The sequence below is a fragment of the Eulemur rufifrons genome, chromosome 20 (assembly GCF_041146395.1).
Source record: "Eulemur rufifrons isolate Redbay chromosome 20, OSU_ERuf_1, whole genome shotgun sequence".
Classification (NCBI taxonomy): Eukaryota; Metazoa; Chordata; class Mammalia; order Primates; family Lemuridae; genus Eulemur; species Eulemur rufifrons.
Window position 1 is genome coordinate 7,065,304 of NC_091002.1, and position 21,232 is coordinate 7,086,535.

Genomic DNA, 21,232 nt, shown 5'->3' on the forward strand with positions numbered 1-21,232 from the left:
CCTGGCCTTCAAGTGATCTTCCTGTATCAGCCTCCCAAAGTGCTGGGATTACAGACGTGAGCCACCACTCCTGGCCTGTATATATTTTTATTAATTACAATTTTGTTAGTTTTCTATCTTTGTTCTTCACTTTTTGAAAATATGGTGAAATCTTATATATTAATCATAAGTTAGGGAGAGCAGAGTTTTATGTGGTTAATGGAGGGAGGAGCAGGAGGGAGGGAAGACCTATTATAAAATAAGCTCGGGCAATTATGTAAGCTAAGAGTGAGTGATGTGACAGTATAACCTGGTTTTGACATCTCAGTTCTCATTTTATTGGACAGGGCATGGACTCTGATTGCAGAACTCCCTGCCTTGTGGAATCAAGCAGTGAAGACGTACAGAGCACTGGGTGGAGCATAGTGTATGTACTTTCTGGGTGGAGGGACTAATTTTAATTTAGACCAATTTCAGTTATTTTATAGCAATGTCTTTTCTCAGAATGAGAATTTTAAAAGAAAAACATAGTAAAATGTACTTTTAAAGTTGATATAATTCATATACAATAAAATATAATTTAAAATATTTAAATTTTAAATCATATTTCCAAAGGAATAAATTCTGGCCCAATTTATTTGCTTATGTTGTCACTCATTTAATATTTTCTTAGAATATAATTTATATAACTTGAAAGTTCAATACTTACTACAGGTTAGAGGCCTAAGTTTTGAGTTTGTAGAGTGATTTGGTGGTAGAGCTGTTCACACCTTTATTTTATTTATTTATATATAATGAGTCTCCATACCTTTATTTTAAAGCTTATTCCCTGTATGGGATTTGTGGATACAGAGTCTGATATGCAGAATGTGTGGCAAACATCAAGTTAAAAAAAAGAAACTAGTGATTTTTTTTTTCAATTTGAGATTTTTTTACCTTTATTAAATTTCATGTTTCTGTTTGCCTAGCAGAAATCATCCAGACTCAGTGAGTCTGGTGGTATATTTATCAACATATGCCTTTTGTATAAAGCTTGTGTGGTTTTTTTAAATTTTTTTTTCCAGTTCTCCTCTCTGGTTACGTTAGCAACAGGACTTTACATTTTTTTTGTGTTGCAGATAATGAGTGTCAGCATCTTCTCTTTTCTTCTTATATATTGAATTTTTAGACTCCTTGAGAATCAAAAAACTAATGCATAAAAAACACTGACCTGTGTATCCTATATATCATCTTTTAAAAATTTTTTTTTAATTCCTCATGCTTTGGGAGGTTATTTTGGCAGGTAGAAGAGATTTCCTTTTTGGAATCCCTATTTGGTAAGGTTTTAAAAACCAAATCTAACCAGGCACGGTGGCTCACGCCTGTAATCCTGGCACTCTGGGAGGCCGAGCTGGAGGATTGCTTGAGGCCAGAAGTTCAAGACCAGCCTGAGCAAGAATGAGACCCCATCTCTACTAAAGATAGAAAAATTAGCCAGGTGTGGTGGCATGTTCCTGTAGTCCCAACTACTGGGGAGGCTGAGGCAAGAGGATCGCTTGAGCCCAGGAGTTTGAGGTTGTAGTGTGCTATAGTGATGCCACTGCACTCTACCCAGGGTGACAGAGCGAGACTCTGTCTCAAAAAAAACAAAAACATAACAATACCCGCCCCCGAATCTTACGATTAAATATGGTAATACCTTTTTAGTTTGGTCAGTGTCTACTGGCTGTCTCTGTTTCCTTAAAATAGTTATGAATCTTAATAGCATAATATTAAACTTTAACAGAATTGTTTAATAGTTAATGCTTGTTCTGGCCTTCTGTGTTCAGGAAACTTGCGTTGGAAGGAATGAAGAGAAGCAAGTTTAATTCAGTTTGCCCTTTGAGCTTTATTTTTCTGGAAGTACCTTTTTAAACAATTGTTATGACTAATATGTAACATTGTTTCTGGTAACTGTTAGCTTAAATGTGTTGAACATATTTTGATAAGGCTTTACATGAATTTATGCTATATAGGAAAAAAATTATGTAGTAAACATGGTAGGACTAGAGTCTATAGGATACTTAACTTTTAACTGAACAATGTCTTGAGAACCTACTTTGCCAATACAAAATGACAGCAGCAATTTTTAAAATATTATTTTTTGTTAGTATATTTTCCACCCTATAGCTTTTAACTTGCATGTCAATCCCATCTCTTCATTTTTGTTTATTGAGCACTTGTTTTATGCTGGGTGCTGTTCTAGGCACTGTGGACAGAGCAGGGGAGGAGATACACTGGGAATGCGACGTTTTTCTCCCTTTCTTGGGAACTTATGTTCAGAAAGAGAGAAAGAGGTAATAAAGAAATACTGTAATGTCAGGTAGCAATAGCTACCGTGCAGGCAGTGGAGGCAGGTTACAGAATGATTGCAGCAAGGATGGGATAGCCAAGACAGGCAGTCTGAGGAGGTGACATTTGGTCATAGATCTGCAGTAAATGAGGAAAGGAAGTCTGTGCACATCTGAGGAAGTTGTTTGGGCAGTGGAAACCTGTTTCACTGCTCAGGGTTTATGGAGCGGCTATTTCCTCCTCCCTGGAAACTACTAAAGCAGAGGGCCTGTTGCCTGTTGGTGGTGAGTGCTGAAGGGGACAGGCAGTGTAAACCCTCATAGGCTGGGGAGCTGGATGAGGAAGCAGAGCAGATGCTGTTTACCTCACTCTCCCTGTATCTGCCTAATGTCCGAATGGCTGCTGTATATGTTAAATTGTTTTCTTTTTTTCGGCGGGGGGGGGGGGGGTGTGAACCCATCTAACAACAACAACAAAATTATTAATGTTAGTGGTATCATAATTATATAATCATTAAATTATAATAATGGCCTCAGGCAATTTTTATTGAACACTGTGGGAAGTATTGTTCTTATCCCCATTTTATAGATTAGGACGTTGTGAGACAGGTTAAATAATTTGCCCAAGAGTACACAGCCAGAATGGTGTGTACATACACCTCCTTTAAAAAATAAATTATTGTACATAATGATATTTATCTTGGCCCTTCTACCCCCCGTTTAACATATCTTGGAGAATGCTCAGTGTCAGCACACATAAATAAATCTATTTTTCTTTAACAGCCTCAAGGTATTCCATTTTACAGATATACTATAATTTATTTAGTCACTACTGTATTGATAGGTATTTGTTTCTAGGTTTTTACTCTCATAAATAGTGTTCCAGTTATTCTTACATCTTCATCTTTGGGCACTTTTGAAGTATATCTATAGATAGTCTCAGAAGTGAAATTGCCATGCCAAAGATTATTTACACTTTTAGTTTCCACAGATATTTCTACATTACCCTCCTAAGAAGTTATACCAATTTATCCTCCCACCAACCGTATGTTTTCCCTATATAACAAAGTGTTTACATGTAACGGCAAGGCAATAATAGTACACAGTTATTGTGAGGATTAAATGAAATAAATGCAAAAAGATATCTAGTAAGCTGTCAGTAAATGACTGTTATATGTTCCTTTTTTTTTTTTTTTTTTGGAGACAGAGACTGGCTCTGTCACCCTGTGTAGAGTGTTGTGGTGTCATCATAGCTCATTGCAACCTCACACTTCCGGGCTCAAGTGATCTTCCTGCCTTAGCCTCCCAAGTAGCTGGGACTATAGGCACATGCCACCATGCATGGCTAATTTTTCTGTTTTTATTAATAGTAGAGATGGGGTCTCACTCTTGTTCAGGCTGATCTCAAACTCCTGAGCTCAAGCTGTCCTACCTTGGCCTCCCAGAGTGCTAGGATTACATGTGTGAGCCAGTGTGCCCAGCCAACTTTTGTGTATTACTAATAATTATTAATCATTTCTTCTGAACTTTATTACCAGAAATATTATAGGCCTAGGCAGAGTTTCAGGAGGTTGGGGAAGAGGGTTTATGCAGCTGACTATAGCAATGTATGCCTCCAAATTACTGTTAGCTGTATCAGAACAAATGCACTGTGCACCGAGGCCTTGGGGGCCAGGGAGTCTTCTAACTGGGGCTGATTTAGCAGACAGAGCCCACAGGCACATCTGACTTGTGATAGGAAGGACTGCTCGCAGACAGGGCACAGTAAATGTAACGTGTGTCTCTGCTCCTGGAATAGCAGCTTCGGCTGTTTCGGGGGGTGCAGGGGGAGGAGAAGGTCATCACTTGGGAGGGTCCTTTAGAATATCCTGTCCCAAACACTTTATTCTCCCCTTCACTTTCTCTAAAAGGCTTAATTTAAATTTGCCTTATGTATTGACTTGGGAGCCTTATGTATTGACTTGAGAGTGATTTAGGGAGCCCCTTACCTAAAGAATGATTTTCCTCATCTGCACACCGTTGCTTGAAATTTATTTTAGAGGAAACAAAGCCATAACCATAAACAGTGTGGTGTTACTGAATGAACACCAGCTCTTCAGAAGGTGTAGGTTTTGTAAAGTAGGAAGTATCTTTAGGGAAACACTCCTTTTCCAGCTTTTATCAAAGCAGTGAGGGTTAGCTAGCAGTGGGAGATAAAGCCACTTATTTGCTCCAAGCCTCAATTTTCTCCAACATGAAAACGTAGTTATATAAGACGTAAAGGAGAGAATGTTGTAAAAGCACTTTGAAAATGCAAATGCCTAATGAAAACATACAGCCATACAAAAACTTGTACATGAGTGTTCATAGCAGCACTGTTTTTAATAGCCCAAAAGTGGAAACACCCCAGATGTCTGTCAGCTGATGAGTGGGTAACCAAAATGTTGTCTGTCCAAACGATGGAATAACAGTCCGCAATAAAAAGGACTGAAGCACTGACACAGGCTACAACATGGATGAACTTTGAAAACATTGTGCTAAGTGAAAGAAGCCAGAAACAGAAGATCATGTGTTGTATGATTTTACTTACGTGAAGTGTCCACAACAGGCAAATCCATAGAGATGGAAAGATTAGTGGTTGCCTGGGTCTGGAGCTGGGGAGAGTAGGAATGAGAAGTGACTGCTAATGTGTACAGGGTTTCTTTTGGGGTGTTGAAAATGTTGTAAAATTAGATTATCATGATTGTTGCACAATTCTGAATATACTAAAAACCACTAAACTGTACCCTTTAAATGAGTGAATTTTATGGTATGTGAATTGTCAAAGTCAAATAAAATGTAGAGATCGGAATCTCAGAAATTAAAACATCTTATTTGGGAAGAAAACTAATTCAGGGCATACATGTAGATGAGAGTTGTCTTAGGTATGTCTGAACAACGGAGAACAGTAGAGGTTTTATAAAAGTACGGAAATGTTACATATTGTTCTTTGAGAAAGTTTATTGGCACTAATAAGGTTTTGGGGAGCTGACAAGTTTTGATTGTAAGTGACAGAAATGGGTAAAACTGTTCTTAGAGTTACAGGAGATTGGTTCAGCAGCTCTTAGATAAACTGGTTCCAGGTTACAGCAGGCAGTTTCATCAGGCAGGCTCTGCGAGCAATGTTTTGAGCAATGTTGAGTGCTCCCTCCCCCTCGCCTCTCGACTCTGTTTTAGTTGGGTATGACTAGAATGACCCAATTCATATGATCAACTTTCACAGAATATGTCTTAATAAAGGTGTAAAAAATGCAGGATTAGGAGTTTAGTTCTCACTGAAGACAGTCAGTTGTCATTGGTATAGTGGTGGTGTTAGGGATGCAAGTCCCAATTTTGTCACTCAAAGTATGTGGCTGGCCCTTGATCAAGTTGGTAAAATTCTCCGAACTAATTTTTCTCATCTGTAGAAATAGATGTAATAATAATAGCAATCATGTCTAACTGGAAGTGTTGTGGGGCCATGTTGAGTGAACTTTCGAATGCTTGCAATGCGTAGGGATGCCGTCAGCGTGTGTTTCCTTTCCTTTCCTTCTTTTCCACTATACAGAGGAGAGAGAAGCAGACATGAAGAGGGAAAGGCAATAGAGAGCCCTGTTTACTAACTTCTCTCTCTGTATCTCTCTCCCTCTCAAAATAAATCAAAGTTCTGTGCAGAGGTACTTCTGTCTGATAGAGCTGTACATGTTTGCAGTTTAGCAGAAACTTTGTGGTTAAGACATGCTTTCCAAGAAGATTTTCATTAACAGCCTAACCCCTTTCCCAGATGATACCATTAATCAAGGTATTGTTGCATAGGGCTTCAGGCAGGAAGGAGGGTTAGAAATGGTTCTTGAGTCTTATGGAATGAACTTCCTTTTGGACTGAGCATCTACTTCAGTAGGAAGGAATGTGGTGTTAATCTGCCCAGCTTTAGGAGAACTAGATGACTGCCACCATCCAGGAACCTTTATCTCAGTTTGTTCTGAGTATTGTCATCGGGGCTGAAGCACAGCATACTTTGACAGCAGAACCACCAGGAATGTCCCTGACCTAGGGTATCTGCAGCATTGAATGTGTTCTGTTTTCTGTACTGAGTATTTGAGTGATTGATTTGTAAAGCAGAAAATATGATAGTTTTGTAAAGCAGGAAATATCTTCAGGGAAACATTTCTTTTCCAGCTTTTAGTCAAGTTTGTCGACAAGGGTTTTTTTCTCTGTCTCTAGTTTCTAAGTGGAAATAGTACCACTTAGGAGACATAGTAATTCACTGAACTTTTTAAAAAGCCTTCAGTGTACCAGACACTGCACTGTGCATTGAGGAATCAAAGATAGCAAAAATGGAGAGTCTGTACTTGCAGGGCTCCTGACTGATGAGGTTAAACATACAGGAAGCCTTGAGGCTGGGAGGGCAGAGGAGCTCCTGCTGGGGCTTTCTCTATGGGGAAACTGGGTGGATCCCTGTGAGAACTATGAGGTCATTGAGATGTTGCATATTACTCGTGCATAGCTATTTTTATTATTTCTATTTTATAAAAATCAAGCTAGTGATTCTCTTTTAAATTATATTTTAATTTTTCTTGGTGGATAATTTGTTTTGATTGCTTCATATGCACTAGAGTGAAATAGAATTCTCATGAAAATAGTGCCGATTTTGCTGACTACAACTACAGAAGGTTGCCAATAACTTTTTCATAAAATGAGTTATTTGTACATTATTTCATCCTTTGAAGCCATTGATCCCACATTTCATTGTGCTGTAAAAAAAAAAATTACCTTTATTCTCAGTAAAAATTGAGGCTTCATGACATTTGCAAGAGTGGATATAGGAGTTATATCTTATTTGATAGACACTCCCCCCACCCCTGCTCCCCTCCACTACCAAGATGCCTTTAAACTCAGGTAACCAGGAAATTTGTAGCTGTGGGAAACAGCTGTAATCTATCCTTCAGAGTTATTTTAAGGATTAGAAATTATATACAGTATATAAATCATAATGAGTGTACAGATTGCTAAATGGTTGAGATTTATTCTGTTTTTTCTAACTTCTTAGAAGTTGGTCACTTTTTTTTTTTTTGAGATGGAGTGTCACTCTTCATCGTTATAGCTCACTGCAGCCTCAAACTCCTGGGCTCAAGTGATCCTTCTGCCTCAGCCTCCCAAGTAGCTGGGACTATAGGCATGTGCCACGATGCCTGGCTAATTTTGTATTTTTTGTAGTGACGAGGGTCTCACTCTGCTCAGGCTGGTCTCTAACTCCTGCCCTCAAGTGATCCTCTCGCCTCAGCCTCCCAGAGTGCTAGGATTACAGACATGAGCCATCTTGCTGCCCTACTTATTCTTTTCTTAATCTAAGTATTTAAGGCTATGTGTTTCTCTAGAAGTATCTCTTTGAAAGTATCTTGAAAACCAAGAGTTTTCAAGTGTAGTAGTTGTATTATTTAAGTATGTTTAAATTTTCATTATGATTTCTTTTTTGGCTCAAATTATTTAAAAGTATGCTTTCAAATTTCCAAATGTATGGTTTAAAAATTATTTTTTCTGTTACCAGCTTATGTTTTAATTGTATTGTGACCGTAGGAATGGCTTGTGTGCTGCTTTCCTGCAATTTGTTGAGATTTTCTTTATTGCCAGATATGAGGTGAATGTTCATAATCATTGCCTATATTGTAAAGTATATGTATTCAATTTGTTTTAGAAAGCAGGTAGTGCAAGATTCTGTATACATCTAGTGATCTAACTTGTTGATTGTATTGTTCTTATTTTTTATTTACTGTCTACTAATTTTTTAGCTGTTTTGCCTATAAATAATTGAGTACTGTGGTAATCTCCCATTATTATGGTAGATTTTTCAGTTTCTCTGTGAGTTCTAGCAATTTTTGCTTCATATATGTTGACACTATTTTATTAGGTACATATAACTTTATAATTTTCATCTTCCTGTTGCATTTGTCAACCCTAAATAATGAGATTCAGAAAATAGGATTAAGTGTAGAGTTTATTTTAGCAGAAATCTTGAGGATAGCCACCCAGGTAAACACAGACTCTACAAGAATGGACTCAGTGCTCCGAAGTGGGGAAGTTAAGGTTTCACTTATACAGGCAGAGATGGAAAAATTTAACAGAGTTGCAACATTTTCCACACATGGAAATATTTATGTTACAGTGATTTGATTGGAGTTTGATACCAGCCTGGGCAACATAGTGAGACCCTGTCTCTAAAAAAAAAAAAAAAGAGAGAGAGAGAGAAATAATAATTACCTGGACATGGTGGCAGGTGCCTAGAGTTCCAGCTACTTGGGAGGCTGAGACAGGAGGATCACTTGAGTATAAGTGCTTAAGGCTGCAGTGTGCTGTGATCATGCCACTGCACTTCAGCCTGGGCAAGAGCGAGAGACCCTGTCTCTAAAAATAATAAAAAATTGATGATACAGAACAGTGAAACAGTCTGTAAGAGGGAACTCTAATTATTATAGTGATGGTAATGTGTCCCTGTGCACATACCAAGACAGATAGTTAATTAGTGTCTATTATAGAATCTTCTTCCAGTGTCTTTTTTTAAGAGATTCCATCAGTCTTTAAAGATGACACCATTGCTGCTGCTAATAGTAATAATAGTGACAGCTACCACTTGTTGAATGTTTACTGTACTAAACACTTGACATAAATTAACTCATTTAATCTTAAACCAAGGAAATAGATACTGGTATCATTCTCATGTTACAGATGAAGAAATGGAAGCATAGAGAGATGAAGAAATGTGCCTAAGGTTACACAGCTACTGAATGGTGAACTAGGATCAGAACTCAGGTGGTCTGGCCCGTGTCTAAACTCCAAACATGAATAAAGCACATTTATTAATCAGTGAGAGACCAATGGAATTTTGTTGAAGACCCAAGCCAGATGCTTTTCTGCATCAATGATATCAAACAGATTTTGGAAATATAAATAGGATAGGGTGCATTAAAATTCACTTGAATTTATTTAGTTAAACAGATGTTTGGCCTATCTTTAGTTGCCTCACCCAGAGTTGTTTTTAAAACCACACCCAAGTCTGTTTCAAGAAAATTGGTTTATGGATTCAGTTAAAGTGAGAAATCTCACTAAATAATTAGTGCTGCATGTGTTGAGATATGCCACAATAGTTTTAGTTAAAATATGAAAAGATAAAGTAAGATGAGTTTATAATAGATGTTATTTTTAATTAAAATAATGGATTTTAACTTTTAATTGGTTAAACTTCATGTACTTGAGGTTTTTGGACTGAACTTTTAGCATGTTACTTTTACATTCTCATCAGATATTAGAATAATTAAAATATTTACTATTTAGAGATCATCTACTATGTGCCAGATATTGTGCTAGATATTTTACATTTATTATGTAAAACTTATGACTAAGTGTATTTTATTACAAATGAGGAAACCGAGGTGCAAAAGATGATACACCTTCCAAGGCCAGACAATTGTAGACTCTGAAGTGGGTGCTGCTGGAGTGAAGGTGAAATGCGTGTCAGGGGACCCTGGTGGGAGCAAAGAAACACGCCTCTGTGGGGAGAGGCGTGTTGGTGATGAGATAACTGGAAAACATATTATTCATCAAGATAAATCTCAAGTGGATTAAAGAGCAATGTTTAGAATTATAGAGACGCTGTGGAGAAAAGGCAAAATAAAATGCTTATCAGAAATGATAAGCTTTCTTGGAACATTTTATTAGACATGCCTGTGAATGAATGATAACTTTTTGAAAAAAAATTTATTTTTGGTTATTATGGGTACATAATAGTTGTATATATTTGTAGGGTACATGTGATGTTTTGATACAGACATACAATGTGTATTAACCGAGTCAGGGTAATTGCGGTATCTGTTACCTCAAGCATTTATCATTTTTTTGTGTTAGGAACATTCCAAATCCAGTCTTTTAGTTAAAGTGTATCCTAACTTACTGTTGATTATAGTCACTTTGCTGTGCTATCAAATATTGTTCATTCTATCTAACTATCTAACTATACTTTTGTACCATTAACTGTCCCCACTTTATTCCCCGCTACCCTTCTTAGTCTCTGGTAACCATCATTCAGTGTCTCCATTGTTTTAATATTTAGCTTTCACATATGAGCGAGAGCATGTGAGATTTGTTTTTCTGTGCTTGGCTTGTTTCAGTTAATGTTCTCCAGTTCCATCCATACTTGTTGCAAATGACAGAATTTCATTCTTTTTTTATGGCTATATAATATTCCATTGTGTATATGTGCTATGATTTCTTTATCCATTCAGCCATTGATGGACACTTAGGTTGATTCCAAATCTTGGCTATTGTGAATAGTGCTGTAGTAAACATGAATGTGCAGATATCTTTTCCATATACTGAATTCCCCTCCTTTGGTTATATACCCTGCAGTAGGATTGCTGGGTCATGTGGTAGTTCTATAACTTTCTCTTCAAAAGCAGAAGAAATCACAGAGGAAAAGGTTTGCAGACCTAAATACACAAAATGTTAATATATGCTTATTAAAAATTAAATTTATTTTTAATAATTTTATAAGAAGATAGTCTGAGGATGAAGGTCAGTAGTTTTACCATTTTTCAGATTTATGGAAATAAATATGTCAAAATCTCAACAGATAGATGAACAAAGGAAATTAATAGACCTTGTGGGAAATTTCAGATGTAAATAAAAACATGAAAAAAAATCAACCTCACATACTAATCAGAGAAAAGCCGAACAGAACAGGCATTTTTCATCTACCAAAGCAGGGAAACGTAGTGATATCCTCTGCTTCCTTTTCAGAGTATGTGAGCCAAAAAGGAAGTGAAACTTTATATTTGATCCTCACCCAGTTTGGAAGTTTCCTTTGCTGTAATTTTTCCTTTCTCATGTCAGACTTAACCACTTCAAGCAGTTGTCACTTTAGAGACATTGTGTGCCCCTGTTTCATTCAGCAGCTGCTGCTTGTGCCCTCACTCTGGATAGGGCCCTGGAGCTAGGATTTTCAAATGGGGTCATATTTTCTGGGATGTTTATTTTATTTGCTGTGTTACAATTAGTTAAGAGTGCTTTGCATATTTATTGTCTTGTTAAAATATGCTGTAGTTTTTCAGAAGTTGTATGGAAATCATTTTGAAGTATGTCCTACTCTTGGTACCTGAGTAGAATTGCCTCCCTGAAGTAAAGGGAAAGTTCTTATTCATTTGAGGCTTGGGGCTGAACACTTGAGTGGGTGGATCATTTCTGTCTTGTGTTATCTCAGAGAAGGTCAGGCTGTAGTAAGGTCAGGATACAAGATTTTCCCAGGGACACAGTATAACATACTTGGGAAAGAATGAACTGTTTGCTTATTTCAAAGTCAGGTTAAGTTCAGATTAAAAATGCCAGTATTGCTTAGCTAAGTATTAAATGACAGAATGGAAGGAATAAACTACTTTTTTCCTTTGAAATGAGTACTTAACCTCCATTGGGCTTTAACAGTGTCTTCTTCATGGACATGCTAATTAATGTCTTATCCATGAACCTTGTGGATTTACTTCCACAATTCCAGTCACATAATTACTGCTTAGTGTGTCTAAGCAACCAACTTGTCAGTGGTTTGCATGATGTGAATCTTTCCTATTCCTGTCCTCCAAATTGTTACTTCTGTCCTGAATTGAAAATATTTTATTTCTAAAATTTTAATATATGGCCTCATAATTTTAATGTTTCAGATTGCATATATACATGCTAGATATTTCTTGTTTTTAGCTATTTCTTAACAAAAAGGGAACACAAAAATGATAGTTTTCCTCAATCCCAAAAAGATTAACACTTTTTTATTAGGTTATTAAGTATGAAATGTCTGATTCCTTAAGAACTAAGTTTGCCAGTTGATATCTCTGACATTTCACTTTGACACTTCTTGTTTTATTTTATTGTTTATCTGTTTGCCCAGTAACTTCAGGGACTTCCTCTGGTATTCCTCTGTTAAAATATAGAGCTGACTTGATGGGTAGGGCAACAATAGTGGCCCTCCATGACCAACGGAAGGAGTTTCGGTGAACAGAACTTGATTGCTAATTACAATAACAACAGACATCGTATTAGAATATCATGTTCAATCTTCAGCAATCTTATAGGTAGATATTATCGTTCCCCTTCTACTGATGAAAAAACCAAGGTACAAATAGTGACCTTACCCAGGACATGCTGCTAATGAGTATCTGAGCTGGGGTTTGAACCTGGGTCACTCCAAAGCCCTCCATCCCATCACATGTCATGCCTTTCAGCAGTTGTAGGACCTCAGGGTTGTCCACTCACATATTTTCCTACCATCTACTGGCCATCCCATAGGAGATTGATTTTATTCAGATTGTAAGTGGAGAACAGAGCTGTCAGGACCACCCAGAAATAGCCAAGCAGGCAGCATATACTCTTATTTCAGCCGGTAGATACTAGGGGTTGCAGGATGAAGGGGAGGTTGACAGAAGCTGCTTCTTAGCAGATATTGGCCTCTATCACTACTTGTTCACCTTGTTATGTGGCTGTAATATAATTTTATATATGCTATTTTAACAAATTATGGGCCATGTCCTACATATTATTCATAAGATCATTTTTATGATGAAATACTTTCCCATCTTACTATTTTGGTTTTCTTAGAGATGGCTCTCCCTCTGTCTCCCAGGCTGGAGTGTAGTGGCAAAATCATAGCTCACTGTAACCTTGAACTCCTGGGCTCAAGTGATTCCCCCACCTCAGTCTCCTGAGTAGCTGGGACTACAGGGGCATGCCACCACACCCAGCTAATTAAAAAAATTTGTTTTTGTTGAGACGGAGTCTCGCTGTATTGCCCAGGCTGCTCTTGAACTCCTGGGCTCAAGTGATCCTCCTGTCTTGGCCCCCCCAGAGTGCTACGGTTACAGACATGAGCCACTGTGCCCAGCCCCCTCTTATTATTTTATAATTATTAAACTAATTCCCTGATAATGCACCATATTTTTTTCAGGGAAACATTCTCATATTAGGCTAGTGCTGTTAGTCCCTTCTAATGTGTTTGATTAGATTGTATAGTGGCTTTTTTCTTCCTTCTCACATCTAAATAGAATTTTCTAACGTGTCTGGTTGATCTGTGCTTCCTGACTTAGCTGGGTCTTCTTGCAGTCTTTATGGGCTACTCTGTAGTGCTGTGCATGGGAAGTCTAGAAGTCTCTTTTTCTTGCTTTTCTTATTGTCCTGCCTCTGGGAGTTATAAGTGCTTGAGTGTCCAAATCTAGTCAGCTAGAGGCAGATTTAGCCTCTTTTTCTTTGTATATCAAATTTGAGAATTGACGTAATTCTTAGAAACATAAAACCTGGTTAACTCGGAGATAACACAATTTGATACACAGATTGTCCATTTGCAGTCTGGAATTTCCTTGAGTGTGGTGAACTGAAATTTGGACTCTTTTAGTTTGCTGCTATATCTCCAGAGTCTCTTCAGTCATACGTCTGATTGAATGGAGCAAAGTGATGTTTTTTCTTATGATCAGAAGCCTCTGAAATCCAAACTTAGATTAGCATTGTTAGTCCAAAATGCTAGACCTGGATGTGTATTTGTTCTCTAATATATACTAATATTGTATATTATATTAATTGAGGACGTATAATGTGATAGCCCTGTGAATATGCTAGTGAATGAAATAGACAAGTTTCTTGCCCTCTTGGGGGTTGCATTCTAGAAGGGGAGATAGGGAATTTCTGACAGTAATCCTAATTGCTAGCACTCAAGTGCTTCCTATGAGTTAGGCACTGCATTAACTATATGAGGTAGGTACCATTATGAACCTCATTTCAAATGTGGAAACTGTGACCGGAGAAGTTAAATCTTCCCAAGGTTACAGAGTCTGTAAGTGGCTGAGCTGGAATTTGAACTCAGGCAGTCTAGCTATAGAGTCTGTGCTCTGATAGTAGTGATAAGTGCTTTGAAGGGAAAGAAAACAGAAGAGCCCAGAGTGATTTGAGAGAGCTGGAAGTGGGGGCTACTCTAAATAGGGTGGGCAGAGAAGTTAATTTCAGATTTTGGAGGTGAAATTTGACCTGCAACCTAACTGATAAGGACTAAGGCATTCGAAGTGGCTAGAATAAGTTTATTCTAGGCAGAGAGAACAGCAGGTACAAAGGCTGAGAGGTGGGAAGGAGCTGGGTGTGTTTGAGGGGAGAGGGCAGGAAGGAGCTGGGTGTGTTTGAGTGGGGAGGGGAGGCTAGTGTGTTTGGGACATGATGAGCAGGGGGAATGCTGGGCTGGGGGCCAACTAGGAAGGTCCCTGCAGGCTTGAATCTTGATAAATCAAGATTCCAGATTTATCTAGGGACTGTGAGAAGCCACTGGTGGGAATTAAGCAGGGGTGTGACATTGGAATACATTTTCATGGAAAATGAATTATAAAAGTTTAGGAGTAGGCTGGGCACAGTGGCTCACGTCTGTAATCCTAGCACTCTGGGAGGCCGAGGTGGGAGGATTGCTCGAGGTCAGGAGTTCGAGACCAGCCTGAGCAAGAGTGAGGTCTCTACTAAAAATAGAAAGAAATTATATGGACAACTAAAATATATATATACAAAAAATTAGCCGGGCATGGTGGCACATGCCTGTAGTCCCAGCTACTCGGGAGGCTGAGGCAGTAGGATCGCTTAAGCCCAGGAGTTTGAGGTTGCTGTGAGCTAGACTGATGCCACGGCACTCACTCTAGCCCGGGCAACAGAGTGAGACTCTGTCTCAAAAAAAAAAAAAAAGAAAAATTAGCTGGGCGTTGTGGTGCATGTTTGTAGTCCCAGCTACTTGGAAGGCTGAGGCAGGAGGATTGCTTGAGCCCAGGAGTTTGAGGTTGTAGTGAGCTACTATGACGCCACTATACTCTACCCAGGGTGACAGAGCAAGACTCTGTCTCAAAAAAAAAAAAAAAAAGACTTATGTTTTGAATAAGTTAGGGTTTAAGTGGACTTTGAACATTCAAAAATGTTTTATCAGCATTTGGATGTACAAGTTTGGGCACAGGAAAGAGTTTAGGGCTGGAGATAAAAATTTGTGATCCATTAGTGTATATAAACTAGTGGTTCTCAACTCTGAGTGCACATTTGAAGCAGCACCTTTAAAAATGCCGACACCCAGGCATCACTCCCAGAGATTCAGGTCCTGTTGGTCTTGGCTGGAGTCTAGTCACAGTTTATTTTAAAGCTGTCCAGGTAACTTTAAAGTACAACTAGGACTCTAAAATGCAACACTGGTAGAGGTGGGATTTAAAGCCTTGGAAGGCCGGGATTCGATTGTTTAGGGCAACAGTATAGCTAGGGAAGAGGAGCAGCTCAGAGTCCTGGGGCACCTCAACACTTAGAGGTTGGTTAGAAGAGGGAGCAAGGGAGACTCACAGGAGTAGCTAGAGAGATAGGAGGAAAACCAGAAACTGGTGTCTGAAAGCCGGAAGAGTACAGTGCCTCCTGAGGACAGAGTGGCTGTGCCAGGTGCTACTGAGAGCCTGGCGCGGTGGACATGGTTGGAGGGTTGACACTAGCTTTGACTGAGGCGGTGGGTCTCAGAGTTTCAGACCAGGGTTAATAGGAGCTGTGGCTTCTAGTCCTACCTCTGGCATTAGTTTTCTATGTAAAATTAAACAGATGCTTACTCCTTTTCATAGCCTCTTTGTATCTTTGCTTATTTATCAAAATGTAAATGAAATATCTCAATGCTTAAAGAAGGTGATAAATAGACTTAGCTTTATTCCCCTCCCCCACTTCCAAACAACAGCCAGTTCTCCTTGGTTCTAACTGTCCCTCTGCCTGGAACATCTTTCTGGATATATGTCCACTTGGCCTAACGCCCCCACCACCTGTGAGTCTGTGAGTTGTTCCTCAGCTGTCACTTTTTCCAGGAGCCTTCGTCTGCGCTTCCTACCTAATGATATGACCCTCCTCCCCACGCCCCTGGACTCCCATTTCCTACCCATACCGCTGTTACCTTAGCATACTGTGGGATTGGCTCACTTATTGTGCTTATTGCCTCGTCCCTCTGCTAAGCTATAAGAAATCTTTGTTTTGTTCATTGATGTCTCCTAGGCATCTAGATTGCTGAACAATGCCTGGCCTATAGTAGCCTCATAGTTAGGTGCTCAGTAAATATTTGATGACTGAATGATTGTTGATTCAGTGAAAATAGTGATAATTATCTTTTGGCTATACTTCAGTTGCATTTGAAATTTGTATGGGATCTGTCAGTTTTCCCCATGGCCTAATTGGAGACTGCCAGAGTTTGGATTCTCCGCTCTACTTTAGTAGTGGCATGTCTAGTGAAATGGCACCATTTTGGTTCCATATAAGGGAAAACTAATAATATATACAGTTTGAGTCATAATTTTCCTTTGTCTAAATTTGGTTTTGGTCATATTTTTTTCTTCAAAGAAATGGCGTCTTGCTCTGCTGTCCAGGCTTAAGTGTAGTGGCATGATCATAATTAACTGCAGACTCGAATTCTTGGGCTCAAGTGATCCTCCTGCCTCAGCCTCCTGAGTAGCTGGGAATACAAGTGTGTGCCACCACACCTAGCTTGTTTTTGGCCATTTTTCCCCCCATTTGTGACTATTAAGACTTTAATGATTTTCCCCTACAAATATCATTTGGAATTTTTAAGGACTTTAGAAATTATTTTGGATGTTAATGTAGGGAAGTGGTGGTGATAATTAGAAACAAATTATATATATATGTGTGAGAAACAATATATTTTCAAAACCAATTGTAGTTTTGACAGGGATCAGAAATTTTCATTTATTTGTCAATGACAGTAAAAGTCATGTTAACAAGAAGCAATTTGGCACTGTGGAAAGTACATAGGCTTAGAAGCCAGGATGTCTGGGTCCTAGGTTTGTCCAGTAATCTTAGCCACCTCTTAATGATTGTCCACTGTCTGCCAAATACTCTGCTAAATTTTTGATTCCTATAATATCCCTCAAGGTTGCCATTACTTATACCCCGGCTTTTTTATTTTTTTGAGACAGGGTCTTGCTCTGTCACCCAGGCTGGAGTACAGTGGTGTCATCATAGCTCACTGCAGTCTTGAACTCTTGGCCTCAAGTGATCTTCCTGCCTCAGCCCCCTGAGTACCTAGGACTACAGGTGCATGCCACCATGCCCGGCTAATCTTTTTTTTTTTTTTTTTTTTGGTAGAAACAGGGTCTTACCATGTTGCCCAGGTTTGTCTTAAACTCCTGAGCTCAAGCGATCTTCCTGCTTTAGCCTCCGGAGTAGCTGGGACTACAGGCATGTGCCACTGCAGCAGGCTACTGCACTCTGCTTCACAGATGAGGACACTAAGTGCCAGAGAGAAGTTAAGCACCTTGTCCAGGATCACACAACTCCTAAGCAGTGCAGTAGACTTCAGACTTGGCCTTGGTCTGACTGCAGGCACACATGTTGAGCCTGCCACCACTCACCATGGTGCTGCTCTCTGCCAGTGAGTCCCTGTGTGTCCAAGGCAGTTCTCTTTATCTCTGAGCCTCTTTTCATACTTTTAAAATGAAGGGTTCAGTCTTACTCTATATGTTAGTCCATTTTGTGTTGCTGTAACAGAATACCTGAGACTTCTTACTTTATAATGAACAGATGTTTATTGGCTCATGGTTCTGGAAGCTGGGAAGTTCAAGATCAAGGCACTGGCATCTGATGATGGCCTTCTTGCTTCATCATCCCATGGGGAAAGGCCAGAAGGGGAGGAAAAGGGTGTGGCGGGGGAGACTGAACTCACTCTTTTAAAATGAGCACGCTCCCCTATAAAGGCATTAATCCATTCATGAGGGCAGATCCCTCATGGCCTAATCACCTTTCATTAGGCCCCACCTCCCAACACTGTTGCATTGGGGTTAAGTTTCCAACACATGATTTTTGCAGGACATATTTAAACTGAGATCTTTACAACATTGAATTAGAAAGGATATAGAAGGTCTACTAACTCTTCAGTTTAATTTTCAGTCTACAAGTTTGTATTGAGCACTACTGTGCAACAGACATAGTGTAAGATGCTGTTAGACCTAGGAATGTGTGCACCTGCTTTGTCTATCTGGTTAGGAAGGTGGGCTGTGTTCACCTAATAGCTGCATACTTCAAGGCCAGTTATGATAAGTGCCCTATTCTTCAGTGTTAAACTTTGACTCTGATTCCCTAACACCAGACGGAGGTGCACCACAAGTATTTGATTCCTTCTAGATGGAACTATCTGTTGTGCTTTGGGGTTAGGGACCCCAGTGCTTTTGGTGAGATGGAAATGACGCCTGCAAAATGGAGCCAATACACATTTAAAGAAATATACAGAAATATGAACAGAATCATTCTGGAGCAGAGCCTGTGAGGGGCATTCTCAACTTGAAAGTTTGGTTATTACCTCTGAAGAAGGTTGGAGTAAAAAAAAAAAAAAAAAAAGAGTTTAATAACTTACTCACTCTACCCTAGGGTAAAACACAATCTCTTAGAACCTACATTTTATCATCTGTGAAATGAGGCTAAGGTCATCCTACTAATTGTAAACTATAAAACTTTAAGCAAATGTTCGATATCATCATGCTGCTGGAAATACAATGTAGTGTGTACTCTGCTGATTTATACTCTCAGAGATGCTCTTATTGTGTTCTTTTATTTTTATTTTTTTGGAGACAGGGTCTCACTCTGTTGCCTGGGCTAGAGTGCCGTGGCGTCAGCCTAGCTCACAGCAACCTCAAACTCTTGGGCTCAAGCAATCCTTCTGCCTCAGCCTCCCAAGTAGCTGCAACCACAGGCATGTGCTGCCATGCCCAGCTAATTTTTTTTTTATATATTTTTAGTTGTCCAGCTAATTGTTTTCTAATTTTAGTAGAGACAGGGTCTCACTCTTGCTCAGGCTGGTCTCGAACGCCTGACCTCGAGCAATCTTCCCGCCTCGGCCTCCTAGAGTGCTAGGATTATAGGCGTGAGCCACCGCGCCTGGCCTCTTATTATGTTCTTAATGGTATTTTATTTAAAAAAATTTTTTTAGAAAATTACTTTTTATAAATTAAGCTTTAAAAATGTATATGTATTTGAACTGTAAAGGATCTCCTGGTCTTCTTTGTCCTCCATCCACCCAGCTCCCTCTTACTTCTTATAAGTAAACCACCATGTTAAGTTTCTTGTATATTCTTCCTGCATTTCTTTTTTTTTTTGAGACAGAGTCTCACTTTGTTGCCCAGGCTAGAGTGAGTGCCGTGGCGTCAGCCTAGCTCACAGCAACCTCAAACTCCTGGGCTCAAGCGATCCTCCTGCCTCAGCCTCCCAAGTAGCTGGGACTACAGGCATGCGCCACTATGCCCGGCTAATTTTTCTATTAATATATTTTTAGTTGTCCATATAATTTCTTTCTATTTTTAGTAGAGACGGGGTCTCGCTCTTGCTCAGGCTGGTCTCGAACTCCTGACCTTGAGCGATCCACCCGCCTCGGCCTCCCAGAGTGCTAGGATTACAGGCGTGAGCCACCGCGCCCGGCCATTCCTGCATTTCTTTATGCAAATACAAGTAAATATGAATTTTTTTCTTATTCCTCTTCTCTCCCCCCTAAAAGATACTATATATACACTGTTCTCTCTCTTTTTTTCTTGACACTATCTCCTGGTTTTTATGAAAACCAGACCATCTAGAATTTTTCCTGTGGTCATGATTACTTGCTAGCGTAAAGCCTTTTAAACCTCCCATCAGCCGACATAATTACTTTTCAGTAAACATACCTCTTTGGCAGAGTCTTACTTAGGCTTATTTTTGTGATTTGAAATGTTTCCTGCCTAGTTCTAAAAAGGAAAACCTGGCACCATCTTCAGATGTTTCAGAGTTAATAAAGTAGCTCATGTTTCAGCCTTTGCGTGTACAGAATACTTATATATTCTTCTTAGCACACTCAACTGTTGTGGTGTTCTCAGTGTATTAGCCTTCGCTGACTGTTCTCTTCAAAACTTCCTTTTATCATTTGTCTTCCACAGGAGCCAATTACTTCACAACTAGGACATTTAGTTGCTGACCATTAAATTCTGCAAAAACTGCCTGTTTGTTTTTTGTGGTCAGTGTTTTAATCTTCCTTACCTGCAATCCTGCCAACCTTCCTCACCTTCTCCTTCCCCTCAGAAAAATAAATAAAAATCCATCTCAAACCATTACTTAGCAAGCCACTTAATGGAATGAAATTCAGGAAAAGTTTTGTTTCAGTAAACAGTAAATTTTGAAAGACTGTGCATAACTTAATCAAAAATATTGTTAAAAAGGCCACAAAGACCCTTTTGTGCTGTGTGTGTTATTTGCTAACTGTAACCATATATAAAATTACTTCTCCCAGATTCTTCTCCTGAAATCTTAATTGTGTTCTCCTTTGTGGAATTCCTTCTTGAAAGCTCTTAAGAGTACACTGGGCCTGGGCACAGTGGCTCACGCCTGCAGTCCTGGCACTCTGGGAGGCAGAGGCTCGAGGAGGATCACTTGAGCTCTGTTCTGTATTTCAAGACCAGCCCAAACAAGAGTGAGACCTTATCTCTACCATTAATAAAAATAGAAAAATTAGCCGGACATGGTGGTGTGAGCTTGTAGTCCCAGCTACTCAGGAGGCCCAGGCAGGAGGATCACTTAAGCCCAGGAGTTTGAGATTGCAGGGTGCTACAATGATGCCACTGTATTCTACCCAGGGCAACAGAGTAAGACTCTTGTCTCAAAAAAAAAAAAAAAAAAAAAAAAATACACTGATACTTGTATTTGGGCCATCTGAAGGTACTGGATGTCACTTTAAATAGGATTTTTTTTTTTTTTTAATGAAAGCAGTTTTATGCAAATCAGTAATGCAGAATGATTTTGTATTCCTTTACCATTCATTTAACAGATACACTGAACTATACAGAAGAGTATCAGTGTACCTGCTGCCCTTCCCACATGAGGGGTCGTGGGTTAAGGTTCTGAGTCAACCATTATTT

The 21,232-nt window shown here is 39.2% G+C and overlaps 1 protein-coding gene across 6 annotated transcripts in view; it reads left to right on the plus strand.

Moving 5' to 3' along the window:
* The window catches only part of ADD1 (adducin 1), a 97,927-nt gene that overhangs the window by 12,511 nt on the left and 64,184 nt on the right, over positions 1 to 21,232 (plus strand). The gene's annotated exons all lie outside the window — the stretch shown is intronic.